At 43.7% G+C, this 20320-nt stretch overlaps 1 protein-coding gene and 1 pseudogene across 3 annotated transcripts in view; both read left to right on the top strand.

Annotated features, from left to right (window-relative positions):
• The window catches only part of LOC124595590, a 477082-nt gene that overhangs the window by 226857 nt on the left and 229905 nt on the right, over positions 1 to 20320 (top strand). The gene's annotated exons all lie outside the window — the stretch shown is intronic.
• Positions 13974 to 14092, top strand: LOC124597385 (annotated as a pseudogene).

The raw sequence follows: 20320 nt of genomic DNA, 5'->3' as shown, positions 1-20320 counted from the left end.
TAGTGTGAGCTGCCGACTAGCTAACGAAAGTCCTGAGAATTGGCACTCCAGCCCCTATTCTGGAACGTCTTCTTGGAAAGTCCACTAGCTGCCGTATAGCCCATGCCCGCCTGTTGCCCATACGTAGGCTGCGCCATGCGACGGTAAAGCTTAACGGTTCGTGACTTCGGGCACAGTCTAATAATTAGGCTCGGATTCGATCGCCGTTTCGGTCGCCTTGATTCAAAGCAGTAGGCTCTGCCAGAAATATCGATTCTTAGACAATGGATCTAATAGCGTATTTTAATACGACAGTATGCCATCTTAGGCAATTTATAACACTTAAAACACTTGATAATGGCACTTCGAAGCCGAAATCATGATTGCGTAAGTGTAAATGTAACACTGGAAATAAACAACAGTCTAATGGCGGTACTGACTTTAAAGAAATATACTATGACTGTGGCCCCGCATTATGAAAAAAATATGATTGGAAGATCTTTCCAGCGGATGCAAACAGACTCAACAATTCTTTCGGGCCACAGCCGTGCGATCTCGATGACATATACAGGGTGTTACAAAAAGGTACGGCCAAACTGTCAGGAAACATTCCTCACACACAAAGAAAGAAAATATGTTATGTGGAGATGTGTCCGGAAACGCTTACTTTCCATCTTAGAGTTCATTTTATTACTTCTCTTCAAATCACATTAATCATGGAATGAAAACACACAGCAACAGAACGTACCAGCGTGACTTCCAACACTTTGTTACAGGAAATGTTCAAAATATCCTCCGTTAGCGAGGATACATGGATCCACCCTCCGTCGCATGGAATCCCTGATGCGCTGATGCAGCCCAGGAGAATGGCGTATTGTATCACAGCCGTCCACAATACGAGCACGAACAGTCTCTACATTTGGTACCGGGGTTGCGTAGACAAGAGCTTTCAAATGCCCCCATAAATGAAAGTCAAGAGGGTTGACGTCAGGAGAGCGTGGAGGCCATGGAATTGGTTCGCCTCTACCAATCTATCGGTCACCGAATCTGTTGTTGAGAAGCGTACGAACACTTCGACTGAAATGTGCAGGAGCTCCATCGTGCAGGAACCACATGTTGTGTCGTACTTGTAAAGGCACATGTTCTAGCAGCATAGGTAGAGTAATCCCGTATGAAATCATGATAACGTGCTCCATTGAGCGTAGGTGGAAGAACATAGGCCCAATCAAGACATCACCAACAATGCCTGCCCAAACGTTCACAGAAAATCTGTGTTGATGACGTGATTGCACAATTGCGTGCGGATTCTCGTCAGCCCACACATGTTGATTGTGAAAATTTACAATTTGATCACGTTGGAATGAAGCCTCATCCGTAAAGAGAACATTTGCACTGAAATGAGGATTGACACATTGTTGGATGAACCATTCGCAGAAGTGTACCCGTGGAGGCCAATCAGCTGCTGATAGTGCCTGCACACGCTGTACATGGTACGGAAACAACTGGTTCTCCCGTAGCACTCTCCATACAGTGACGTGGTCAACGTTACCTTGTACAGCAGCAACTTCTCTGACGCTGACATTAGGGTTATCGTCAACTGCACGAAGAATTGCCTCGTCCATTGCAGGTGTCCTCGTCGTTCTAGGTCTTCCCCAGTCGCGAGTCATAGACTGGAAATTTCCGTGCTCTCTAAGACGGCGATCAATTGCTTCGAACGTCTTCCTGTCGGGACACTTTCGTTCTGGAAATCTGTCTCGATAAAAACGTACCGCGCCACGGCTATTGCCCTGTGCTAATCCATACATCAAATGGGCATCTGCCAACTCCGCATTTGTAAACATTGCAATGACTGCAAAACCACGTTCGTGATGAACAGTAACCTGTTGATGCTACGTACTGATGTGCTTGATGCTAGTACTGTAGAGCAATGAGTCGCATGTCAACACAAGCACCGAAGTCACCATTACGTTCCTTCAATTGGGCCAACTGGCGGTGAATCGAGGAAGTACAGTACATACTGATGAAACTAAAATGAGCTCTAATATGAAAATTAAGCGTTTCCGGACACATGTCCACATAACATCTTTTCTTTATTTGTGTGTGAGGAATGTTTCCTGAAAGTTTGGCCGTACCTTTTTGTAACACCCTGTATACACCAAAGTCGCGCGCACGGCAGGAGCGGTTATTGTGGAGACGGGGGACGATCAACGCGCGATGCAGTGGGGAACGCTCTAGCCTAGCGAAGCGGACGCCCGCCGCTGAAGCACATCGCGTCTAAAAATAGGGACGGCTCTCGGGGGCGCCCCGCTGCACCGATCCTCTGCATGCACGCCGGCTGCCTCTGCGTTTCAAAGACACCGCTGATGCTCCGTTATCGTCAGTGAGCTGCAGTATCCTGTGCTGACTTGCTGAGTATGAACGTCACGTACACCTAACTGACACACACACACACACACACACACACACACACACACACACACAGTCTGCAGGTACAATTTTCCTCGCTTAACCAGATTAAATATTAGTCATTCCCCTTGCATTCTTCCTCAAGAGCCGAATCAAAGAAATTAGTGATGTTTCCCGCTAGGGTTGAGCGAAGTCTACGTTCTAATTAATCCTTGCATTTGGCTCATGTCGGTATGCCAGTCCATTTCAGGAATGTTATTGTCCAATGTTTTTGCCTCAAAGATACCGCTTAGCGAGACGCTGTATTGTCATTCTGGTAATCATCGTCTCTGAAATGTTGTATTATGTACGCGATACGAGATTTGTTAAAAAAATTCCGGAACTTTAACCACAAAATTTTTCTACGCTTACCTTTTACTTATTGTGCACGGTCTCCTTCGAAATACTCTCTTCCACAATTGATACACCGCTCCCAATGCCGTTCCCACTTCCGGAAGCAGTCTTGGTACGCCTCTTTCTGGATCGCGCGAGGAGCCGTCTGTGAATTTTCTTTTATCTCGTCTGTCGTTGCAAATCTTCCTCCTTTCAACGGGTTTTTCAACTCTGAAAATAAAAAGTCCGCACCCGTCTCGCCACATTTCGGGCCGTTTCCTTCTCACATTTTCTCGCAACCGTCGCAACATGTCCCGATAGTGCCATCGATTAACAGTTTTTTCCCTGTAGCACGAATTCATTATGAACTAATCCTTCAGAGTCAGAGGAAACTATGAGCATAGCTTTGACATTTGACCTCCTGACGAGCTATTTTTGTTCTTGAAGAACCTTTCCCGAGCCATTGTGAAGACTGACCCTTGGTCTCAACATTACCCTGTAGACACAAATATCATTGCACACACCACATTACTCGCAGCCGCATAAAAGGCTGCACGTTTTCAGTGTCACAGAATATGCACAGCAGCTGACTACAGTCATGTAGTTCGGTCCGAAACTGTATGATTTTCTGTCTTTTCGAATGATGCTCAGTGTCCAGTGCACCACGCCGCAATGACTGCGTGTAGAGGGTGTAGTTCAGACCAGAGTTGGTTTTGCTATGTTTTCGGGATGTTTTTCGTACCATGGTCTGTGTGCACTCACCCTGGTTACTGTGGAGGTGAACATGGATGTACATTTCACCATTCTTGGTGACCAAGGAATTTAGTTCATGAAAAGTATGCTGTGGGCACTTCTGTTTTCCAAGACGACAACAGCTGTGTTCACAAATCTACATGCATGCGTTTCCGTTTTGTCGATCACACTTCAATTGGCCCGCTAAATCTGTCGAGCATGTTCCCATGTCTGGACAGCGGGTGAAACTTAGCAATCAACACATCCGCAGTTTGGCAACTATACGGGATTCTAATCATGCATGCGTGGTTTCAGCTGATATGGCATACCTGAAAAAACCTGTGGAACCTCTTCCTAGCAGAGTGGAAAGCGATACCAAGCGGTGTTACACAGTATTTACTTCATGTTTCTCGGGGAGTGGAAGATGGCGATTAATTTTAGTCCCTGTGTATTTATCCTCACCAACAAAGAAAGACGATCTTGACATCCTACAGACGAGGAGGTCATTAGGTCATTAGTGCTTGACCCAAGTTGGAGCTCGACAAAGATTGATGGGACCTCTTCAAGGGCACTATTTGGCACACTCTTTATACTACCGTCTGGCTATAACTAAAGTGCAGTTACTCTGAGGTTCATTGTGGGCTGTAATTATCATTCGACAGCGAAACTTGGTTGATTTCTAACCTGTCAATGCGGAACCGATATACGCTGGAAAAAAAATTAGTTCCAATTCTGACCACCACGTGCAAATCTGGCGCTGTGAACGCAAAAGAGACACACAGAAATATTTTCATATGTAATGGATTAGAAGCAGGACGTGGACAGAGAAGGTGAAACAAGAGAGAAAATCATAAAGTTGATTTTACTGTTAACCGCCGTTTACACAGTTCGTTCAGTATGAGCACAGAAGACGTTGACGAGATGCTGTACAGCGTGAGACCTTCACCTGGTGGCCAAAATTGGTACTATTTTTTTCATCGTAAATCCGTTCCGCATCAACACGTGAGCATGTCAATCAAGTTTCGCTGCCATACGATAATTATAGCCACACTGGATCTTAGTGAGTAGTTGCACTTTAATTATAACCATCCTGTATGTATGGAAACTACGGAAAGCCTAAAGAAGGCCAATAGACATGCATTTGAACTCTTCGCGAATCCCGTGCCTTAACAAGTTTAATTTATATAGGTATTTGCGAGGAATGCTAAAGGAACCAAAGTAAACAATTCTGCGTACTCTGCTGTTGCCTTTCACTATCGACCACCCACTTCCCTAAAAGAGTATCCTTTGTCCCAATTAAGTTAATACATAGTTTAGCGTTAATAATGGTGTAATCAGGTAACTGAAAAGCGAATGGCCGGATATTCTGCGAATAATACTGATAGACCCAAAACATACAAGGAAGGTGGTTGCGCATATTATAGCCGTGCGTTGCACTTACCGAAAAAGATTACATTACCTCAGTTAAGTGGAGTTTATAGTGAAGAGGTAAGTACAATAAAGAAGCAAGTATGCTTGTGAGAAAAAAAAATATTAAAAAAATAATTCTCATGGACTCTGCAAGTGCTTAGCAGCAATTAGAGCATCGGAAGTGGAACTCTTGTAACAGCTCTGTCTATGTCGTTGTGGAATTAGAAACGAAAGCCAACACGGAAAATAAAATCTTTCATCTAATGTGTCTAGATGAGCACTCCGTTATTCCGCACAAAGGCGAAGTATATGGACTTGCAAAATGCCGCATCAAAGAAGGCAATCCATTATTTATACAGCTTCCACTTTCCGACTCTCTCTCCGCGTTCCAAGAAAAGATGCATATCAGCAAGTGGAATTACAATGGCAAATACTGATACAGGGAAGGAGGTGTTCGTTCGCTTCAGTGCAGCACGGTAGTCCCACAAAATCTTGGTACAACCAGGAGAATCTTCCGAGGAGACATGTGACATCAGTTATTTGATTAAGGTGGGGGTCATACGTGTTTCTTCATAGGATCGGACCGACATACTCTCATGCTTGCAACGAACATCCAGAATCGACGGTGATATTAACCACATCAGTTTGGGATGTTCTGAATATGGTACCCACCACAATAAACTTTGGGAAAATCGTGCAAAAATGCGGATTCCCTTGTCAATAAATATTAAAACGATAATGAGTCCTAACACCTTCGAAAATAACAGTTTAATAACACCTTATCTGCAAGAAGCGGCTAGAAATCTCTGACAAATTGAGTACTGACATTTGTAAATTTATATACACACACATCAAAAACCGTTTTGCATCACTTCGGTTCCATGAGTTCCGGAAACTGTACAGAAAATTGGAACAGAGCTCAACATAAACATCATTTCTGCCCTTTTTATTGCTCATGAAAACCATACACTGTATTTTGTGCCACCATACAGAGAGACTTTCAAGGTGGTGGTCCAGATTGCTTTACACACCGGAACCTCTAATACCCAGCAGCACGTCCTCTTGCACTGATGCGTGCCTATATTCGTCGTGGCATACAATCGACAATTTCATCAAGACACTGTTGTCCCAGATTGTCCCACTCCACAACGGCGATTCGGTATAGATCCCTTAGAGTGGTTGGTGGGTCATGTCGTCCATAAACAGCCGTTTTCAATCTATACCAGGCATGTTCGATACGATTAATGTCTGGAGAACATGCTGGCCACTCTAGTCGAGCGATGTCGTTATCCTGAAGGAAGTCTTTCACAAGACGTGCGCGATAGGGCGCGAATTGTCGTCAATGAAGACAAATGCCTCGCAATATGCTGCCGATATGGTTGCACTATCGGTCGGAGGATGGCATTCACGTATCGTACAGCCCTTACAGCGCCTTCCACGACTACCAGCGGCGTACGTCGGCCCCACATAATGCCAGTCCAAAACAGTAAGGAACCTCCACCTTGCTGCACTCGCTGGACAGTGTGTCTAAGGCGTTCAGCTTGACCGGGTTGCCTCCAAACACATCTCCGACGATTGTATGGTTGAAGGCATATGCGACACTCATCGGTGAAGAGAACGTGATGCCAATCCTAAGCGGTCCATTCGACATGTTGTTGGGCCCGTCTGTACCACGCTGCATGGCGTCGTAGTTGCAAAGATGGACCTCGCCATGGACGTCGGGAGTCAAGTTCCGCATCATGCAGGCTATTGCGCATAGTTTGAGTCTTAACACGATGTCCTGTGGCTGCACGAAAAGCATTATTCAACATGCTGGCGTTGCTGTCACGGTTCCTCCGAGCCATAATCCGTAGGTAGCGGTAATCCACTGCAGTAGTAGCCCTTGGGCGACCTGTGCGAGGCATGTCATCGACAGTTCCTGTCTCTCTGTATCTCCTCCATTCCAAACAACATTGCTTTGGTTCACTCCGAGACGCCTGGACACTTCCCTTGTTGAGAGCCCTTCCTGGCGCAAAGTAACAATGCGGACGCGATCGAACCGCAGTATTGACCTTCTAGACATGGTTGAACTACGGACAACACGAGCCGTGTACCTCCTTCCTGGTGGAATGACTGGAACTGATCAGCTGTCGGACCTCCTCCGTCTAATAGGTGCTGCCCATGCATGGTAGTTTACATCTTTGGGCTGGTGACATTTCTGAACAGTAACAGGGACTGTGTCTCTGATACAATATCCACAATCAACGTCTATTTTCAGGAGTTCTGGGAATCGGGGTGATGCAACACTTTTTTTGATCTGTGTATGTATAAAACCGCGATATATTTAAGATTTACCTACATCCACTAACCTTAATAAATAGTGGTAATATTTGTATTGCTTCGAGAAAAAATCCAATCTAATTACACGAACAAAGAAGAGCTGTGTTTTGACAATACGATGTACCACGCACAGGTGTCGGACCGTTTGTTCCACTGAAACTGCGTGCCGTGGTTCGTGCTAGCGTCACTGAAGCTTGCTGATTTCGAGCAACGTTAGGCAAAGATAGAACCAGGCGGTCACCGTTCCGCTACTGACGAAAGGAAATGATGCTGGAGGCGTTGTACCCTCTTCAGAAACGAAATCGTTCCGTAATTCCTGTCGTCTGCACGTGGTGCTCTGGACGTCCCGAGACATGTCCTATCATCCTATGTACAAAACCGTCCACTAACTGGTCCCCGATTTTGATGCAAAGTATGTCGATAATTTCATTTCTATTGCTTCTTTCTTCTTCCTTTGGCTTACTCTCAGTCCACATTCACTGCCCATTACACATTTCACTCCATTCAACAGGTCCTGTAATCCGTTCTCAGTTTCCATGAGGAAAGTACATTAGCGACTCTTCATTAATATTCTCTCGCCCACAATTTTGATCCCACTCCTAAACCTATTTACATCGTTGTTTCTCGATATAAAAGTTGAATTGTTGGGAGGAAGACTGTATACTTGCTGCACACCATTTTTAGTCCTAGCATTTTTTCTTTTTTTTCCATTCTTAATTATTCTTAATTTTTTTGTTTTTGTACGTACTGCATATTACGCTACATTACCTATAGTTTATGCTTATTTTTATGGGAATTGTGCATCATTTTAAGTTGTCTAGTCCTTTTTGTAGTGCAACAAATCCTAAGTAGCCTTAACTTTTCTTAAGTTTTGCTCCCATTATTAAGTGTAAAGTCAGAACTGCCTCTGACACCTTTATCTTTACCTTTCCTAAAGTCAAATTGATCGTTACCTCACAGATCCTCAATTTTCTTTTCAATCTTCCTTGCCGCGCGGGATTAGCCGAGCGGTTTAAAGCGATGCCATCATGGACTGTGCGGCTGGTCCCGGGGGAGGTTCGAGTCCTCCCTCGGGCATGGGTGTGTGTGTTTGTCCTCAGGATAATCTAGGTTAAGTAGCGTGTAAGTTTAGGGACTGATGACCTTAGCTGCTAAGTCCCATAAGATTTCACACACATTTGAACATTTTTGAACAATCTTCCTTATGTTATTATTGTCAGCAATTCTGATGCATGAGCTGTTAAGCTGATTGTGCCTATGCCCTTGCCTTTAGTATCTTCGACACTGTAAATGATATTTTTCGGAAAATCTAATGGTATGTCTCAAGCCCAATACATTCTACATATCAACTGGGTTGCGACTTCTGGCATCAATTTCAGATAGTCTGCAAGTCTTCGAAAGCTCTTACAAATACTCTCTCTAATACGCTTCCAAATCGACGCTCATTTCTTCTTCTATGGCTCTGAGCACTATGGGACTTAACATCTATGGTCATCAGTCCCCTAGAACTACTTAAACCTAACTAACCTAAGGACATCACACAACACCCAGCCATCACGAGGCAGAGAAAATCCCTGACCCCGCCGGGAATCGAACCCGGGAACCCGGGCGTGGGAAGCGAGAACGCTACCGCTTTCTTCTTCTATCACGTCAGTGGTCAGTTACTTCCCCTCATATAAGTTCTCAGTACACTCTTTCCATCTATTTCTCTTCAGCATTTGACAACGGTTTTTCCTTAGCATTTTTAATGTCGACGCTCTTGCTTTTAATTACTCGTAAAGTTGTTTTAATTTTTCTGTATGCTGAATCTGTCCTTCCGACAATCTATTCTTTTTCAATTTCTTCACATTTTTCCCGCAGACATTTCGCTCTAACTTTCCCACACTTCCTTTTGATTTCATTCCTAGGTGATTTATGTTGGCGTTATCCTTCCTTTACTTGGGTATTTCTCCTCCCTATTGCTCAAGAACAGACGTATTTATTTCGTCACTGGAGGCTTCTTCGTAGTGCCCTTCCTTGTAACTTAGTAAGGATAACATTTATCCAAATGAACTTTGTTACAGATCTTTCTAAAGAAGAGATATTTTAGTGTCATTTGAAACGGAAAACATGTTACAATTAATAAATATTAGTGCAGCTGCTTGTTATAAGCTGTGCAGTAGCCATATAATTAACAGCTTGCAGGAATTCCTTTTGCTACTATCATAGCGTTTTATGTTCGGGGAAGGCTTTTCACTAAGTTTTAATACACCAAAAATGGAATGTGTTTATATTCTTGTTGAAGCACAGCGCTTTTTAACAAATAGCTACGGCACCCAACTGATGCTGTAGTTCTTCCCAAGTATATTATAAAGGTTTAGGTTGAATATCTGATCAGGCGCAGGCCAGAAAAACCACCTGATTTTCTTCAAACCACGATCAGTGATATGTGATTTGTAGATATCAGCATGCATACAACCGAGCGACAGTAGTGAATTCACTACACATTTGAGAAAACCGGTTCGTAAACCATATTTAGGTTTTCCACGGTTTCCCTAACTCAGTAAAGGCCAACACTGGGGTGGTGTAGCGTCTGTGTGAGTGGGAAGGGGATTGACTTGGAGACAAGACAGAAGGAGCTATTTGCTAGACAATTTTCGAGGTAGACACATCACCACCACTGTAGGTCTGGACAAACACTTAGTGTGTAGAAGATAATGGCACAGAGGAAGTGACATACTAGAGACTTTATGACTTACACTACACGGAGGTTTGCTGATGTCGGAAAACTGAACATTACTAAAGAATGCTCTTAAAAATTACCACTTTGACAAGTGCATGTTTACTTCAGCATGGCGAAGAAGGGCATTACATAACATGAGCAAAGGGCTACCAAATAATTTCACTGGTGAGACAATGGATCCCATCTCTGCAGAGATAAAGACCACTCAGAAAAAAATTTGCATACTAGTAGGGCAGAGTTCCTCTTAATATCAGACCCTTTGATGCTAGCTGACACGTAAAAAAAAACGTATTTCGCTGCTAGCTCTCAGGTGAGATCTGCCACTTACAAGGTGTCCAGCGAAGGTGTCCCTGATTTCAAAATTAAATATCTTGAAAATTAAAATCGATAGGCGAGTGCGAAAAACTATATGTTTATTGTAAGGGAGGATTGTCTAACTTGTAAGGAGTTAGCGTACAGAAGGAGAGGTTAAAATCATGTATTCCATTTAACAACGAGTTTTCCTGGTACTGGAATATCACAAGTTAGAACGCAATCCTACGACTACAAAGTCACAGTTTTCATACACGATTTAATGTTCCAAAAGGAGCCGACGCGAAAACCTTTCGCAAGTTGTTCACCAAATTCCATCGGACAGGCAGCGTGGCTGATGATCTAGGCGGAAATGTTGGCTCCAGGCAAGCAGTAGGTATTCCTGAAAATGTCGCCACGGTTTCTGAAATCATTCAGAAGAATTCAAGGAAATCTATTGAAGAATTGCAACACCGACTAGTTTGAAGCGTTCCAGTGCGCAGAAAATACTGTGACAGAGTGTACACATGTTTCCATTCGGAATCCAAAGCCATGAGGCTATACCTACACGTGCTGTGCGATAAAGGGCTGACTTTGCGAACCACATTCTCACATTGGCTGCATCTGGTTCACAGACGAAGCTCACTTCCACCTACGGTGACCAACAGTTGGTCATGATTTTAATTCAGGTGACCATGATCTGACAATGACTTTAAGGGAGATTCAGTCGCAATAAATTTCAAATGCACACCTACGATATATTTTCTTCGAATGGGTGACAATGGAGATTTCAGTGCTGGCCCATTCGAAGCGTTGCGAAATGTTATGTTGTGAGAGACGATTGAGAAAATAATGTAACTAGTGCGATTAAACATAAACGTCTCTGTAATCCGCTTTAGGAAGTCCTTGTTACTTCCGTCTGTTATTTATTTTGTGGCGGCGTTCGTAGGGACAAACAATTCGCTGTAGAAACGGCTTACGAAGTCACCGCCACACTTTTAATAGCGGGCCGACCGGTCCGCTGGAACAGTGAACAGAAGGATGAAAACCCAAACACTCTGATTAAATAAAAGTCGGTACTTATCTTTATTAACGATGATACAGAAACACAGTAGTGAACTCCGTGTCTACAGAAATCTGTCTAGTTCGAGTCGGAGCGGCTAGGTCAGCGTCGGCTGACGACAAACAACAACTCGGCTGCGATGAACACACAACTGACTAGCAAGTACACAATTCGGTGGCGAGTATACAACTGAGCGGCGAATACAGAACTGCCCTAGCGCTCGCGACTCCAGCGCTTAAGAAACCAGAAGCCAGCCGGCGGCGCGCGCAGACTTGCGGCGATTTCCTCTCTCGCTGGCGCTGCTTATGCGGACGGCGTCCGGACTTTGATGCTGCCAACCTTTTGGCAGCGGGCTCGGGTGGCATTACTGGCTAGTATATAACAATTTATACCACAGCTGCTGATAAGTACTATGCGAGCGGACCCGTGGGTTGCCAGTAGACCGAATGACCGTGAAAAAAGTAAACATTCCCCCTCTCAGGACACCTGCAGACGAGTAGATCAGTCATTCTCTCTCTCCTCTCCGCATTCCATTGACCGAACCGCCTTATTTATGTAGAAGCATGAATGAAAAAAATACTATATGTCGACAATAGTATCGATTATTATAATAAGACTTCTTTAGATCTGTCGGTAAGGGAATTTGAACTATCGATAGTAATTTGCGGGATTAGTGTCTATAATAGTGCTCACTGACGAAATAAACGAGAGAAACAGTAAGGGAGTCGGGAGGATTTAAAAAGTTTCTATCATACAGGAGATCCCGGCAAAAGTGGGAGAGTTGGTTACAGTACTTCCACAGGAATGGATTCATGAATAAAAAACTGGCGATTTCAGAGTTCCAAAAAATCCCCATTTTTGTGAAACGAAACCATCGTACATTCCAAAAGCTACTGTTTGGGCTGCGTTATGAAACAGAGGTATTACTGCCCCTTTTCTCATGCGAGAAACGATCACTAGTGAACGCTACGTTGCAGTTTTGGAGGATCGACGATGCACCGAGTGGTTCATGCAAGATGGGGCCAGACAACATCGTCCCCAACAGATTTTTCTCTTTCTTGATGAATACTTTGCGAACAGAGTCATTATGTTGGATTATTGCAAATTGGCCTCTATATTCGCCCCATCTCACTCCTTGTGACTAATTTTTGTGGGGCACATTGAAAGACACTTGAAACTTCCCCTTTGAAAATTAAGCATGACTGTGCTGGTAAACCTCTACGTTATTTGAGTTTCAAACAACTGAGCAAACTGAACGTACTCAGACAGTTCTCTCTTTACTTATTCTGATCATCACTAAACTGACAATATCTTTTTAGCGCAACGCAATCTGACTTTCAATAACCCCGACAAAAGAATGGCCCTGACTAACAATAACCTATACCTTTCAGAATCATTTACCATAAAAAAATCTTCGTTACTCTAACTACTGCAATACAGCGAGCACCAATACTGCCAGCTAAATAAAAGATTCAAACTAATGAAGGCACTACCTACTGATAGGCATAGTTAGCAAATGAAAGATTTTGATAGAGAACAAACAATGTATTTACCTTAATAGTGGTCAAAAGTCATAATATATATCAGTTCATGACATCCATTCTTACAAATTTCCTTTTTCTGACGGACACACGTCCAGATCGTCCGCTCTCAAAACTCTTGCATCTCTCTTTCCACATCCACTACTGCTGGCGGCTCACCTCCAACTGCCCAACGCTACGCGCTTTTCACATCCAACAGCCCAACACTACACAAGCGAATCTTTGCACAATGAGTGCAACCAGCCACAGACTGCACACAGCGCAGTCAGCGATTTTCATGCAGAGCACTACGTGGCGTTACCAATATAAAAACCTAAACAGCCTACTTACACACCGTCCATCGGAACCATCCCACCACGCTGGAGGAGTCTCAATCTGCGACCTGTGTGGCATTTGAATCCATTTCCGTTGACGCTCTACAGGATATGATGGCAAATTTCATTGTTCACTTGAGTCACCTCCATACTGCGAGTGTTGATCATTTCGAACAGATTTTGGTGTGACTGAAAAGACTGCTTGCAGAGGACGAGTTTAATTATGCTCACTGATAATGTACGAGCTGCTCAGAGTACAGCGCCATCTCTTAGCAGCTTTTCGAACTGTCTCGAAACTTCTGTATAAATTTCTTACAGCTTTTGCAATAAACGTATCTTTTGTCGCCCTCCTCTTTCGATCTTACTTTTCAGAGTTATTTAATGTTAATATCAAGGACTCAATCGCTGGGCACACTGTATCAGAGGTTCCTCAGTACTTCGGTTCCGATTTGCCGACTGACCCTTATGATGGTTCAGCTATGCCTGCGGCTACACTCCCGGCATTTCTGCTCTTTTGCCACACAACACAACCAGCACCCAGATACACTGCTTGCCGGCTCACGTGTGCCGCCTTTATCAACCAACCGGTCATTAAGTGCCTGGTGATGACAAGAACTAAACCGCTCGCAGAACAATTTATCTGCAACCCTGAGTTAATTGTTAATTCAGTTAGCATATTTATTTTTTACTTTTAATTATTCTGTGAGTAACGTATACGTGTATTAGAATAAATTTCAGGAAGCAATCACCCTTGCTGTCGTCCAGAACATAATATTTTGTGAGCTACAATGTACATAAATTCTATTCCTGCACATGGTGCGTCTGCCAACGGCCCTGCCGCAGTGGTAACACCGGTTCCCGTCAGATCACCGAAGTTAAGCGCTGTTGGGCTTGGCTAGCACCTGGATGGGTCACCGTCCGAGTCTGCCGAGCGCCGTTGGCAAGCAGGGTGCACTCAGCCCTTGTGAGACCAACTGAGCACCTACGTGACTAAGAAGTAGCGGTTCCCGTCTCGAAAACTGTCAACGGCTGGGAGAGCGGTGTGCTGACCAAATGCCCCTCTAAATCCTCTTCCAGTGACGATTAGCGGCAGAAGATGACACGCTGGTCGGTCGGTACCGTTGGTCCTTACCGGGCCTGTTCGGAGTTTAGATTAAGCATCTAATCCTTTTATTTGATATTCATTGCAAATGCTACACGCAAGTGCTGATGTTTATGATCAATAAATGTCGTTGATATAACATATGTTTCATCATGAATTTCCGGAGAGACTCTCCATAGACGTCTCTCCATGTGGAACTTAGCATTTTAACAACGGTGCAAGACGTTCAAAATTTTTACAAAAATGGTGCAAGCTACAGGCAATATGTATGAGAACCAACAACTAACAAGAACAATTTAAGACCAACAAAGACGAGCTTGGATAAGAAAGGAGTGTGATGCGGGGACGCAGTCTTTCTCCCCTACTGTTCAGTCTGTTCAAAAAACTTTAGCCGCGCGGCATTAGCCGAGCGGTCTAAGACGCTGCAGTCAGACTGTGCGGCTGGTCCCGGCGGAGGTTCGAGTCCTCCCTCGGGCATGTGTGTGTGTGTGTGTGTGTGTGTGTGTGTGTGTGTGTGTGTTTGTCCTTAGGATAATTTAGGTTAAGTAGTGTGTAAGCTTAGGGACTGATGACCTTAGCAGTTAAGTCCCATAAGATTTCACACACATTTGAACATTAAAAACTTTATCAACTATTCAACCGAAACCCTGTAGAATACCTCCGGGAAGAACTGTAGCATCGGTTGGTTGCGGTAGTTATTTTTCTAAAAAACGGTATGTTTCAACAAGAATATAGACAAATTCGATTTTCGGTGTACATCGAAGACACAATCACCCAGATAAAAAGAGAGGCTCAGGAGTGAGAGTAAAATTCATGGTGGAAGGATATCAATGACGACATTCGCTGGTGGCATTTGCTATCCTAAGTGAAATCGAGCATGAATTACGGAACCCACTGAATGGAATGTACAGTCTACTGAACTCAAGAGTATGGACTGAAAGGAAACCGAAGAAGCAGGCAATGGGGAGTAGCGGAAAAACTGGGGACTTCGAAGTAGTCCAAGTGACGGAATTCTGCTACCTTGCAACCAAAGTGACACGTAATGGACGAAGCAAGGACAATATAAAAAGCGGATTAGTATACGGAAAGAGGGCATTAATGGGTGAAAGAAGTCTACTAGAAACAAACATTGGCTTTGATTTGAGAGCGGTTCTAGGCGCTTCAGTCTGGAACCGCGCGACCGCTACGGTCGCAGGTTCGAATCCTGCCTCGGGCATGGATGTGTGTGATGTCCTTAGATTAGTTAGGTTTAAGTAGTTCTAAGTTCTAGGGGACTTTGACCTCAGATGTCAAGTCCTATAATGCTCAGAGCCATTTGAGCCATTTCGATTTGAGGGAGACATTTCTGAGACTGTCTCGAGCACAGAATCGTATGGAAGTGGATTGTGAACTGTTGGAAAACCGTAAAAGAAGAACATCGAATGATTTAACGTATGATGTTATAGGAAGATTTCGAAAATCAGATAAAATGAGGAGTGTCTCAGTAGTATCGTGGAGGGAAGGAATATGTGAAAAACACTGACAAGAAGAAGGAACATGTGTCAAGACATCAGAGAATAAAATTTCCATGATACTAGAGAAAGTTTTAGAGGGGCAAAGAACCGTAGGAGACGATATAAATTGGACTGACACATCAAATCAGAATCACAGGACTGATGAAAAAAAGGAAAAAAGAGATTGGTTACTTTAAGCATGGCACGACTATTTTCCGTACCATCCGTATCCAATTCGAGACAGAGCTCCATCTTCAGTGATTTGATTGTGACGGTACGTTACACCCACACGTTGTTGCTCCATACAGGCCATATACGACTGTAAACTGTTTCCTTAGCAAGTGGAATATGCCACTATCTGAAATATTTTCATGGACACTGCGTTCATTATGCAGGCCGTCGTAACCAACAGTCTGACCTCAAGGTGGAAATAACATACCCAGAGTAGCACCACTGCACCGACTGCGACATTCGCCAAAACACGACAGATAAACTGCGCTCACCTCGTATGCGGCAGCTCGATACATGGCCTGCTGAGTGCAACATCATGTATCGGTTCTAATTATCTCACGCAAACCTCCGCCCATCGCTCCACACATCGTTCTTTCGATCAATGGTCTACCTGTACGGTCAGCATCATGATCATGAGCAGCAGTGTCCTTTCTCCACTCAACAAATCTCCGAGTGTCTTCTGTACCAGACGTACAATACAACTCCTCACCTATGCTTTATAAGTAGTTGGTAAAATACTCTGAGTTGATACGCCGCAGCACGTTGCTCTTCAAACTTCTTCGATGTTCGACGTTTAGATCCCTATGCTGGCCTCTTCTTCAGGATTCTACTGGTCGCTTGAATACTGTCGAAAAATAATGTTGCTTCCACTCATAAAATACTGTTTCCCCTTCGTTTTTCGGGGAAGTGGAATTTGTTGTTGTTGTGGTCTTCAGTCCTGAGACTGGTTTGATGCAGCTCTCCATGCTACTCTATCCTGTGCAAGCTTCTTCATCTCCCAGTACGTACTGCAGCCTACATCCTTCTGAATCTGCTTAGTACATTCATCTCTCGGTCTCCCACTACGATTTTTACCCTCCACGCTGCCCTCCAGTACTAAATTGGTGATCCCTTGACGCCTCAGAACATGTCCTACCAACCGATCCCTTCTTCTAGTCAAGTTGTGCCACAAACTCCTCTTCTCCCCAATTCTATTCAATACCTCCTCATTAGTTATGTGATCTACCCATCTAATCTTCAGCATTCTTCTGTAGCACCACATTTCGGAAGCTTCTATTCTCTTCTTGTCTAAACTATTTATCGTCCATGTTTCACTTCCATACATGGCTACACTCCATACAAATACTTTCAGAAACGACTTCCTGACACTTAAAACAATACTGGATGTTAACAAATCTCTCTTCTTCAGAAACGCTTTCCTTTCCATTGCCAGTCTACATTTTATATCCTCTCTACTTCGACCATCATCAGTTATTTTGCTCCCCAAATAGCAAAATTCCTTTACTACTTTAAGTGTCTCATTTACTAATCTAATTCCCGCAGCATCACCCGGCTTAATTCGACTACATTCCATATTCCTCGTTTTGCTTTTGTTGATGTTCATCTTATACCCTCCTTTCAAGACACTGCCCTTTCCGTTCAACTGCTCTTTCAAGTCCTTTGCTGTCTCTGACAGAATTACAATGTCATCGGCGAACCTCAAAGTTTTTATTTCTTCTCCATGGATTTTAATACTTACTCCGAACTTTTCTTTCGTTTCCTTTACTGCTTGCTCAATATACAGATTGAATAGCAACGGGGAGAGGCCACAACCCTGTCTCATTCCCTTCCCAACCACTGCTTCCCTTTCATGTCCCTCGACTGCTTTCTGTACAAATTGTAAATAACCTTTCGCTCCCTGTATTTTACCCCTGCCACCTTCAGAATTTGAAAGAGAGTATTGCAGTCAACATTGTCAAAAGCTTTCTCTAAGTCTACAAATGCTAGAAATGTAGGTTTGCCTTTCCTTAATCTTTCTTCTAAGAAAAGTCGTAGGGTCAGTATTGCCTCACGTGTTCCAACATTTCTACGGAATCCAAACTGATCTTCCCCGAGGTCGGCTTCTACCAGTTTTTCCATTCGTCTGTAAAGAATTCACGTTAGTGGAAGTACTGGGTAAAAACCTCCACGCTGTCGTTGTTGGGCCTTCGTCATGGGCAAGTACTAAAAGCACATGTTGAAAGGGAGAGGGAATGTTATCCAAAATATAACTGCCGTCGAACCGTCGCAGGCGCTTCCTGATATTTATCGCTCGCCGCGGCTGGGCGTTTACTTCCTTGAACGCCGGCATCCACGAAGCCGGAATCCTGTATTCGTCATTCCTTCTACAAACACTACATTCTTTGGCCAGCACTAGTACGTTCTTAGTAATCTACAACCTGGTCACATTCTCCTTGGTGTTCCGCTACCGCAGATTTTACATTTTGTCGTTAACATGCGTAGCGCTCGTGCTCTTCAACACGTTTTCTTATTGTCCCTGTTCCCCTATAAACCGTTTGCTATAGCCGGACGTCATTTTATAGACTTCCGCAGAGAGGATGCGGTCAGTTTCGGCCGTTGTAGGTCAGAAGGACTTTATTTTGAATTGACGGAAAAGTCTAATACTTGCACCATTCTTCCAAATAATTCCGCCTATGAGGTCGATTAAACTACTAACGAGCGGTAATCTTACAATGTAAGAGGGAGGGTTCCTTGTTCTTGTTTGCATTATTGTTACCCCTTCGCTTGAAGGGCCTTTATATGAAACGATGGTTGAAATGGCTCTGAGCACATGGGACTTAACGTCTGAGGTCATCAGACCTCTTGAACTTAGAACTACTTAAACCCAACTAACCTAAGGACATCTAACACATCCATGCCCGAGGCAGGGTTCGAACCTGCGACCGTAGCGGTCACGCGGTTCCAGAATGTAGCGTCTAGAACCGCTCGGCCACTCCGGCTGGTTATGAAATGATCATCATAGCAGTGAGCCATCAATGCTTCACTCAGGAAATCTAACTTTCATCGCAAGGTCTTATTGTCATTGATCCTGAACGCATATGAAGACGAAATGTCCAGAGCTGCTTGTTTCTGGGCTGGATGGAGGAGCGAAGGAACATCTAAATACTTATTTGCGTTGGTAAGCTTCCTGTAAACACTGTGAGAGAGAGTATTGTCACGTATCCTCTAGACTAACATACCTAGGAACGGGAGGCCGAAGTTTTTGGATGAATGTTATTTAGAAAATATTCGGATTTACTTCGCTATTTCTTGTTGTGTGGCAATAAAACAAACGTGTCATCCACATAAAGGAGCCAGCAAGATGGTTTAGTTTCGCTCTACTTAATGTCTTTTATTCGAAATACCCCATAAAAATGTCAGCCACTACTGGCGGCCAATGTGAGCACATAGTAACACCGTCGGACTGTTCAAAAACTTCCCTTTAAATTGAAAATATCTCCACCGACAGAAAAATTCTATCAGGACACATATATCTCAACACGGCGCTTTATCTCAACAGCATTCAGCCATCTAGATGCTGCAGTGGAATCATGGAGAGAATCTCAAAACAGAGATTGGGACATCGTGCAGTTTGAAGAGGACTCAGATTTTACAGCGACTACGAAAGCCCGAAAGCCTGCAGACTCAATGGTATATAGATGACAAATAGTTTGGCGATTTGGACAGCACTGCTACAGTGCGATGATGTCAATCAGTTAATGAGCGAGATCTGTCATTGTGGAGGTTGTGTTTAGCTCTTTCCTCATGTTAAAAATTCACAATAGTATTGCAAATAGTGGACGTGGGCAGATGTAAATCCTGTGAGAGCTTCTTGCCGGACTCGCTGAAATTGCTGGCTCCCACTATCATGTTGGACCTTCTTATGTCTGTGATGTCAGCGCACCCCTCGTTCATCTAAGATTAACAAAGAAGTCAGTATTCTGCTGGGTGTTCTCAGCATCTGTTGTTGCGTCCATAGAGTATGTTTACCTATGGAATGATCTTAGCCCACTGTGCATATTATCAACATCAAACTGGGCTAGTCATGTGATTCTGGGGCGATACTGTTCGTCTGCAATTTCCTGTGATAGCGAAATTTGAATATTACACGTATTCGACTTTTTTGATGTACCTTTCTGCACCTATGAGTTTTTGTAACCGCTGTAGTGCAGTACTGTCGATGCCACGGATGTGAAGAGAAGTTTGTGAAAGCAGAAACAGCTACTTTTCATAGGTATGTACAACAGATTTATAATTGTAAATGTCCTTTTGATATGAGGCACTTTTATATGTCGAAAAATATCGAGACACAGAATTATAAAGTCTTGTATTGTAGAGAGAATTTCTGCGGTTTTATGACCACGTGTTTACGAGGCAAGTGCTAGATAAATTTACAAGTGTGTTCCAGTAAACGGCATGGTGCTACGTTCATTGCAGATAAAATTTATACATGTTAGTTTGATTAATTTCCTTCAATTTATACAGGTTCTCAAACCCTTGCGTTTATCTAAGTACTTCTGCGTGAGACAGTTTCCTAGACAGTGTC

This window comes from Schistocerca americana, chromosome 2 (genome assembly GCF_021461395.2).
Source record: "Schistocerca americana isolate TAMUIC-IGC-003095 chromosome 2, iqSchAmer2.1, whole genome shotgun sequence".
In the NCBI taxonomy this organism is placed as follows: domain Eukaryota; kingdom Metazoa; phylum Arthropoda; class Insecta; order Orthoptera; family Acrididae; genus Schistocerca; species Schistocerca americana.
Note: the sequence above shows the minus strand (reverse complement) of the source record. Positions and strands in the feature narration are given on the sequence as shown.